The sequence below is a fragment of the Vipera berus genome, assembly GCF_964194415.1.
Source record: "Vipera berus genome assembly, chromosome: 5".
Lineage (NCBI taxonomy): Eukaryota > Metazoa > Chordata > Lepidosauria > Squamata > Viperidae > Vipera > Vipera berus.
The window spans coordinates 4,369,983-4,379,345 of NC_138207.1; positions in this window are offsets into that span (position 1 = coordinate 4,369,983).

Here is a 9,363-nt window from a genome sequence, read left to right on the forward strand (position 1 = left end):
CAGCACCATAGCTCAAAGGCCTCAATTCTTTGGCGCTCAGCCTTTCTTATGGTCCAACTTTCACTGCCATACATTGCAACTGGGAAGACCACAGCCTTGACTATACGCACTTTTGTTGACAGGGTGATGTCTCTGCTTTTTAGTGTGCTGTCTAGATTTCTGATGGCTTTCCTCCCAAGGAGCAAGCGTCTTTTAATTTTAATAATTGTTCATGTAGCGATGGGTAAAAACAGCAGGAGGCTGCTAAAGCTATTTTCTTAAATTCTGTTGCGTTGTGACATTAAGTTTTTGTTTGTTTCTTTTCTTTTTTTTCTTTTTGGTCAGTGTTGCCCTTTTAATAATAAGGAACAGGAGCAACAACTTGGAAGCTGGGGAAAATTGCTACCAGGAAATTGAGTTCATTAACAAACCATGGATAAGTTAATTATGGCTAAAACATATTAAACAAATGCAGCCCCAGCTAACAATTTTATTGTTGTGTAATCTTTTGAAGATTACTGCTTTTGAATGGCAATGTTTTTTTAAAGGTCAGCCACATTTATTTATTTATCAAACTTATATGCCGCCCATATTGCCAAAAAGCAAATCTGGCTGGCTTACAGTTATTGAAGAGAATGCAGTATAAACAATAAAAACAATGAGGATCTTCAATTTTAAAAAAATGATTTAAACTAAGCAGGAGGGTGAGGGAGGGAGCAAAATTGCACATGGGGAAGAAATGGGATGGTCTCTAATCCATCAGCAAACACACACACACACACCCGCAACATGCCACACAGCCTCAGTTACCTGTCGATTCTGAAAGATAATACAGTATTGTTTGTATGTTAAACCCTAAGAGCACTTAATGGCTTTATGTTGCTACCTAATATTTGGGTGGGTGGATACCTGGAATTTCCATTATTTTTTCTTTTCCGTTTTAATGTGGATGCTTGGAGCAATGTATCCAAAACTAGAATATTGAGATATAATTGTTAAGGAAATGAATAAAGCCAGCCACCCCTTTAGAGGGGGGGGGGAAAGATGGGGTTTTAAAAAAAATATTGAAAAGTTAAAAGAATGGGGGGAAATTCTAAGGGGCACATATGGAGTTTTCCAACCGGAGTTGCCCCAGCAAGGGTGTCCAAACTTGGCAACTTTAAGACCAGCGGACGTCAACTCCCAGGATTCCCAGTCACCAGCATTCTGGGAGTTGTAGTCCGCAGGTCTCAAAGTTGCCAAAGCTGGACACCCCCTGCGCTAAATCCTTCATTAGTAACCACGAAGGGACGTATCTCGGGGCAACGTGGGAACGGGCAGCCCAGGCGTAGAAGGCGCAAACGCCCCGCTGTTCTTGCCACCCCCTCTCTCGACGCCAGGGGGCGCGCTTCGCCTCGTCTCCCACACTGCGAGCAAGACTCTGCGCTGGCCTTCGCCTTTTGGAGAAGATTGTCCCGAGGCGACACCCGTCTCTAGCTGCCCGCGGTTGCTTTGAATGGTCTTTGTGTATGTCTGTGTGGGAAATCCCTTCCATAGCGACGGGGTGGGGCGCCGCTAAGCCTCTCCTCGCCCTCTGATTGGCCTCCGCTGACGCCCGTCACCATCCGCGGGCGGCGATTGGCCGGCGCGGGCGGGTCCACCACGACGTCAAAAAGATGTTGAGACTCTAGAATAGGGTTCTTCAAACATGGTCCTTTTATGACTTGTGGACTTCAACTCCCAGAATTCCTTAGCCAGCATGCCTAGCTGAGGGATTCTGGGAGTTGAAGTCCACAAGTCATAAAAGGGCCAAGTTTGAAGACCCCTGCTCTAGAAAAAAAGAGTGCAGAGAAGAGCAGCAAGGATGATTAGGAGACTGGAGGCTAATGGTTGCTGGAATTGGGCATGTCTAGTTTAATTAATTGGAGGACAAGGAGTGTCAGGATAACAGCGTTCCAATATCTCAGGGGCTGCCCCAAAGAAGAGGGAGTCAAGCTCTTCTCCAAAGCCCCAGAAGGCAGGACAAGAAGCAATGGATGGAGAAACTAATCAAGGAGAGAAGCAAATTAGAACTAAGGAGAAACTTCGTGACAGTGAGAACAGGTGGTCATCTATCTCAAAACTGAACAGCCCTCCCTCAACAGAGGGGGAGGGATACGACACCTCCTATCTTCAGTCCACAAAACAGTCCTTTCCGCAGTCCCAAGAAGGCTCCACACCCATTTGCACCACTCAGGTGACCCTGAGGACACAGGTAAACCTCCAGGTGGCCTCAACGATTCTCTGAAAGAAGGCAAACGACCAGCTCTCTGCGAGGAGTATAAATCCTCTCATTCCCCGCCATCCAGTCAGAGCTGAAGAAGCTTCTGGGTTGAGAAGCGAAACCTCTTCAAAGAAAGACAAGAAAGTCCAGTTGCCTCCTGAAAAAAAGCACCTTTGGGTCTCCTTGCCCTCCTGCGAAGAAGCGAAGCTCTTGGTCTGGCTACAGAGTTTACGTCTTCTCTGGCAGAAAAGGAGAAAAGGGGTCCACTTGGGCCTTTAGCCTGCCCCCCTACCCACACCCCAAAGCTTCCTTTGGTCTGCCTAGCTGCTTCCTTGCCTCATGTCACCGTTCATTTAGTGAGCAAAGTTACAAGGGCACAGGAAAAAAGTGACCGTTTTTCACACTCACTGCTTTCTGCCATTCTCGTGGTCACATGATCAAAATTCAGTTGCTGGCCCACTGGCTCGTGTTTGTGACGGTTGCCGTTTCCCAGGGGTCACGGGATCCCCTTTTGCGACTTTCGGACAAGCAAAGTCAGTGGGGGAGCCGGATTCCCATAACAACCGTGTTACTAACTTAACAGCTGCAGCAATTCACTTAATAAAGTTGGAAGGGACCTTGGAGGTCTTCTAGTCCAACCCCCTGCACAGACAGGAAAGCCTATATCATTTCAGACAAATGTCTGTTCAGTCTCTTCTTACAAACTTCCAGTGTTGGAGCATTCACCACTTCTGGAGGCAAGGAGTTCCACTGATTAATTGTTCTGTCAGGAAATTCCTCCTTAGTTCCAGGTTGCTTCTCTCCTTGATGAGTTTCCATCCGTTGCTACTTGTCCTGCCTTCGGGCGCTTTGGAGAATAGCTTGACTCCCTCTTCTTTGGGGCAGCCCCTGAGATACTGGAATGCTGCTATCATGTCTCCCCTCGTCCTTCTCCTCATTAAACTAGCCATACCCAATTCCAGCAACCGTTCCTTATATGTTTTAGCCTCCAGTCCCTTGATCCTCTTTGTTGCTCTTCTCCGCACTCTTTCTAGAGTCTCAACATCTTTTTTACATTGTGGTAACCAAAACTGGATGCAGTATTCCAGGTGTGGCCTTACCAAGGTCTTGTAAAGTGGTATTAACACTTCACCTGCTTTTGATTCTCTCCCTCTGTTAATGCAGCCTAGCGCTGTGTTGGCTTTTTTGGCAGCTGCAGCCCACGGCCGGCTCATATTTAAGGGATCGTCCACTAGGACTCTGAGATCCCTCTCACAGTCGCTACTGTTGAGCAAGGTACCCCCTATACTATACCTGTGCATTTGGTTTTTCTTGCCTAAATGTAGAACCTTACTTTTTTCACCACTGAATTTCATTTTGTTAGCTAGCGCCCAGTGTTCAAGTCTGTCCAGATCTTCCTGTATCTTAAGCCTGTAACTTCTGGAGTGTTGGCTATTCCTGCCAGCTTGGTGTCGTCTGCACATTTGATGAGTTCCCCATTTATCCCTTTGTCCAAATCGTTGATGAAGATGTTGAAGAGCACTGGGCCCAGAACAGAGCCCTGGGGCACCCTACTACACACTTCCCTCCATGTAGATTTATGATGGTTGCCGTTTCCCAGGGATCAGGGGATCCCCTTTTGCGACCTTCGGACAAGTAGAATCTGGGGGAGCCGGATTCACGTAATAACCGTGTGACTAACTTCACAGCCGCAGCGATTCACCTAACAGCTGTGGCGAGAAAAGGTGTCGAACGGGGCAAAACTCACTTCACCGTTGGGGAAATTTTGGGCTCCGTTTTGGTCGTTAAGTCGAGGGCGGCCTGTACAATAGTAAAGACGAGAAGGGCACTGGAGCTTCTTTGGAGTAGCAGAAATGGTGGACACCACCTTTTTATCTCTCTCCCCTCCCCCCCCAAGAAACAAAACAGAAGGGGACACAGATAAGAAATCTCCGGTCAAACCAGGTTGTTGAAGCTACTGCTTGTCTCATCCCCTGGGGCAGAGTTTCTCAACCGTGGCAACTTGAAGGTGTGCAGACTTCAACTCCCAGAATTCCCCTAGTCGATTTTAAGGTATGAGGACTTCAGTGCTGCCCCAGGGGATTCTGGGAGTTGAAGTCTCCCTATCTTAAAAAGTTACCAACCGAAAAACACTGGGAGGAAAAGAGAAGGAACGGAGCATCTTCAGTATGAGAAAAGATGACACAATGGGAAGTCCACACCAGTCTTACAAAGTTGCCAAGGTTGGATACCTTTCGTTTACATACCAGACGCTTCACCTGGCCCCGGCGTTAACCCACTTTCTGGGTTAGTTTGCAGAATAAAACTTTGGTGGGACCCAGCTCTTTCCCCGGTGGTGTCTCCCTCAAGGGCACAAGGGAGAATAGAATAGAGCTGGAAGGGACCTTGGAGGTCATCTAGTCCAGCCCCCTGCTCAAGCAGGAGAAGCTATACCATTTCAGACAGGTGATCGTGTAGTCTCTTCTTAAAAATCTCCAGTGATGGAGCGCCCACGATTTCTGGTGGCAAGTTGTTCCACCGGTTAATTGTCCTCACTGCCAGGACGTTTCTCCTTAATTCCAGGCTGCTTCTCTCTTTGATCAGTTTCCAACCATTGTTTCTCATCCTGCCCTCTGGTGCTTTGGAGAATAATTTGACCCCCTCTTCATTTAGACTTTGCCCCAACCCCCCTTGGCTGTTCACAGGGCACTAAACAACTGGTTTTGCCATCAAATCAGAAGCCCTGATAGCACGGATGCGTCTGTATCATTTGTGAGCTGTTTTTAATGTCATTTTTGGTGTCTCTGGTTGTTTTTATTGTTTTAATTGCAAGCAGCCTGAGTCGGCCATATGAGATGGGTGGTCTTATCAATTGGATGGACGGGTACCAAAAGAAGAGAGTATTTGTAGCTCAGGGTTGAACTGTGGGGTCCTTGGGGCTCTCGGAGCTGGGTGGTTTTCTTGCAGACGTTTCATGACCCAACTAGGGAACGTTATCAGTGCTAAAAGGGAGTGGCATGTGTAGCAAGGAGGAGGAGGAGGAGGACGGCTATAGGATCCTTCGTGCTCTCTGAGCTTGATTGCTTTCTTGCAGACATTACATAACCCAACTAGGCAACATCATCAGTGCTAGAAGGGAGTGGCATGTGTAGCAAGGAGGAGGAGGAGGACTATGGGATCCTTCGTGCTCTCTTGAGCTTTGTTGTTTTCCTGCAGACGTTTCACGACCCAACTAGGGAACATCATCAGTGCTAGAAGGGAGGGGGGTTTGCGGAGAGGAGGAGGAGGGGGACTGTGGGGTGCTCTCTGAGCTTGGCTGTTTTCTTGCAGACATTTCATCACCCAAACCAGGTAACATCATCAGGACTAGTGTTTGCTCCCTGTTAATAACATACAGTGGCTTGCCCTGCCAATGTTGGTTGGGGTGTGGTAGACACCTAGAGATAAACCACGTTGATACACCGTTGGAAAGACAATAAAAAAAACTAAGAAGGAAACAAGATCAGATCCCATCACCTCCAGCAGCCGATGCCCAGATAAGCAGGAATTAACCCCAGACAAACAAACCAGTGAAAATAATACCCTAATCAAGGAACTACCGAGGAGAAATCCACATCCCCGTCAACGCTGGCAGGGAAAGCTCCCGTACATAAACACGGAGCAAACCTCACTTAAAGTTGCCATGTTGGGGAAACCCTGTTGTAAGCAATAGGTAGTCCTTGACTTAAAACTGTTCACTTAGTGACCGTCCAAAGTTACAGCGGCACTCAAAAAAGTGACTTATGACCATTTTCCACAGTTACGGCCTATTCCCCATGCTCACGTGATCGAAATTCAGCTTCTTGGCCACCGTTTCAAATTTATGACCGCTGCTGTGTGCCAGTCACGTGATCCCCTTTTGCGAACTTCTGTCGAGCAAAGTCGACGGGGAAGCCAGCTGTTCACAACTGGTCACTAACCTATCAGCTGCAGTGATCCACGTAGCCACTGTGGCAGGAAAAAGTGGGGCAAAACTCACTTAACAGATGTCTCACTTAACGACAGAAATTTTGGGCTCCCTTGTGGTCGTAGGTCAAGGACTACCTGTATTTAGATTGGACCCTTGAGCTTTAAAGAAGAGCCAAGGTCATTCAAAGAGGACCATATTCACCAGCTCTCAAAGAAATTACTCGATGCTGCCGTAGCGTTACGAAAAAAAACAAAACAAAAATCACCTCCAGACTAGCAAGTTTAATTATGAGGACATTTTGGAAAAGTGGTTTGAAATTCTGATAAAAATGACAAAAACGGCGCATTTGGGTTCTTTTAAACCTTTGGTAGATAGCCTGCGATTTCTTTACAAATACATTTACTCTTATCCGTGGTAGCTAAACGCCTTGTTCAAACCACCCATTTCGGAAAGAAAGATGGCGTCCGATTAAAATGCAATCGTCCGTGATTTTTTTTCTTTCTTTTTTTCCGACGATTCAGGTTGAGAGGGGAAAAAAAAAAAGTTACAATGCTCGGCCCCTTTTCATTTCGTTTACATAAATAAAATATTTTTTATAAATATCTCTTTATAAACAATATATAAATAGCTTTTACAACTTAAATACATTTATGCGTGACACGAATGTACAAACAGCAATTTGGATGGCATACGCAGCTGGTTTACTCAGTCTCCCGAAATGGTCCTTTGTCGCGGGGAAGAAGTTGTGGGCGGGTGTGTTTTTGTGTTGGGTGTGTTTGTATCTATTGATATATATGGCGTCTATGTATATATTAGGGAAGATAGGAAGATTGGGGGGAGCAAAACTCGATCCAACCCTACCCAGACCCCTCCCGCTCAAAAATGGCCGGTTCTGCTTCAAGTCTTCGTACCAACAGGAGACAGGCTGTGTGGCTCTGGGGTCCCGCCAATGGGGCCCTGGATGAATTGCAGGGGATGTCCAGAAATGTTTGCGGATGGGGTGGGGTGTCCCTTCAATGACCTGGAAGAAAAGCATCAAAATAGTCATAAAGAGCTTCCAACAAGGAGAGAAGCAACCTGGAATTCAGGAGAAACTTCCTAACAGGGTGGACAGTTAACCAGTGGAACAGCTTGCCACCAGAAGTTTTGTAGGTGCTTCATCACTGGAGGTTTTTAAGAAGAGACTGGACTGAAATAATATCACGTGATCACATGACCACAGGGATGCTGCGATGGAGCATGAGTGAAAAAAAATGACTATAACTCAGTGGCGGGATTCAAATACGTGAACAACCGGCTCTCTGTGTGGATGCCGCTTCCGGAAGTCCATTCTGGGCCGAAGTGGTGCAAACCGGTTGAATCCCACCTACTGCTATAACTCTCTTTTTTCCAGTGCTGTCATAACTTTGAATGGTCACTAAATGAACTGTTTTAAGTTGAGGACTACCAGTCTGAATAGCTTTATTGGTGTCCATTTTTTATTTTTAGTGGATTTTGCTCCATTTTAGGACCTTCCTCTATTTTATACGTGTGGCGCTGAGGTAAAAAGTGTCTTTAAGAATTTTCATTTATACAAATTTGACGCCTGGCAAGTGTGACGCGGGTTGGATAACTCTGATTTGCAGCTTCATCCCAATCTCTACTCATTTATTTATTTATTTATAACTCTAGATTACATTTTATAAATTTTTATAAGATTTAGGGCTAGAAAGAGGTCCATGGCCCTCGTGAAAATCAGGAGGCGCTCCAATCTTGTGTCATTCCTCGACTTAACCACAACTTGCCCTTGCTAAGTCAGCAAGTTTTAACTCTTGCTAAGCAAAACATTTTTTATTTTTAGTGGATTTTGCTCCATTTTAGGACCTTCCTTGCCACACGTGTTAAGCAAATCCCTGCAATTGTTAAGTTAGCAACACAGTTGTTAAGCGAAACTGGCTTCTCCCATTGACTTCTCTTGTCAGAAGGTCGCAAAAGGGGATCACAACACAACAACCTGGGACAGTGCGACCCTCATAAACATGAGTCAATTTCAACATTTTGTTTTGTGTTGCTTTAAAACAGGGGTCTTCCAACTTGGCCCTTTTAGGACTTCCTCAACCAGCGTGGGAGAACTAAGGCCCCTTCATGACTTACAGACTCCAACTCCCAGAATTCCTCAGCCAGCGTGGGGGAACTATGGCCCCTTCATGACTTGTGGACTTCAATTCCCAGAATTCCTGAGCAAGCCATGCTGAGGGGAAAGGGAGAGGTTTCTAAGCTGAGCCATGCTGGCTCAGGAATTCTGGGAGTTGAAGTCCACGAGTCATAAAAGAGCCAAGGTGGCCTACCCCTGGTTAGGAGATGTGCACCCAGAGAACTGCTTGCTTGCTTGCTTGCATTCTGCGGGGGAAGAGTTTAATCAATCAGAAGAGAAGCTGGAAGGGGTCTTGGAGGTCCTCTAGTCCAACCCCCTCCACAGCTGAACCTTCTCCATCAGGTCTCATGAGATTGCAAGTCACTAAAAGCCCCTTCAATTGACTTCATCCCCACATCCCTATGCACACAAATCATTAATACGATAACAGAGTTATAAGGGACCTTGGAGGTCTTCTAGTCCAGCCCCCCTGCTCAAGAAGGAGACCTCTACCATTTCATGAAAGTGACTATCCAGTCTCTTCTTAATAACCTCCAGTATTGGAGCACCCAGAACTTCTGGAGGCATGCTGTTCCTTCATCTTATTTATCTCAGAATCATAGAATCACAGGGCTGGAAGGGACCTTGGAGGTCTTCTAGTCCAACCCCCTGCTCTAGCAGGAGACCCTCTACCATTCCAGACATGTGGCTGTCCAGTCTCTTCTAAAAACCTCCAGTGATGAACCACCTCCGAAGTTGTGGTTACCTAATTTTTTAATGAAGTGGGAAAATGTGTGTCCCAGAGACCCTGAATGCTAATGGATTAACCCTTGAGAAGGCAGAGTTCATCCTCCTGAGCATTGCAGGTTAACAATTTGCACTAACAACTACGTCGCAACAATGACACTGAGCACATGAGCATGGTTAATTCCCTCCCCCCCCCCGACAAAGAGCCTCTTCCTTTTATCCAAAGAGGGAATCGTGAATGCAATCCCTACTCTTTTCAAAAAGTTCTACCGACACACACACGCACGCGTGCACACACACACACACACACACACAAACATGTCCAATTCACACAGGGACCTTCCGTAGACAAAC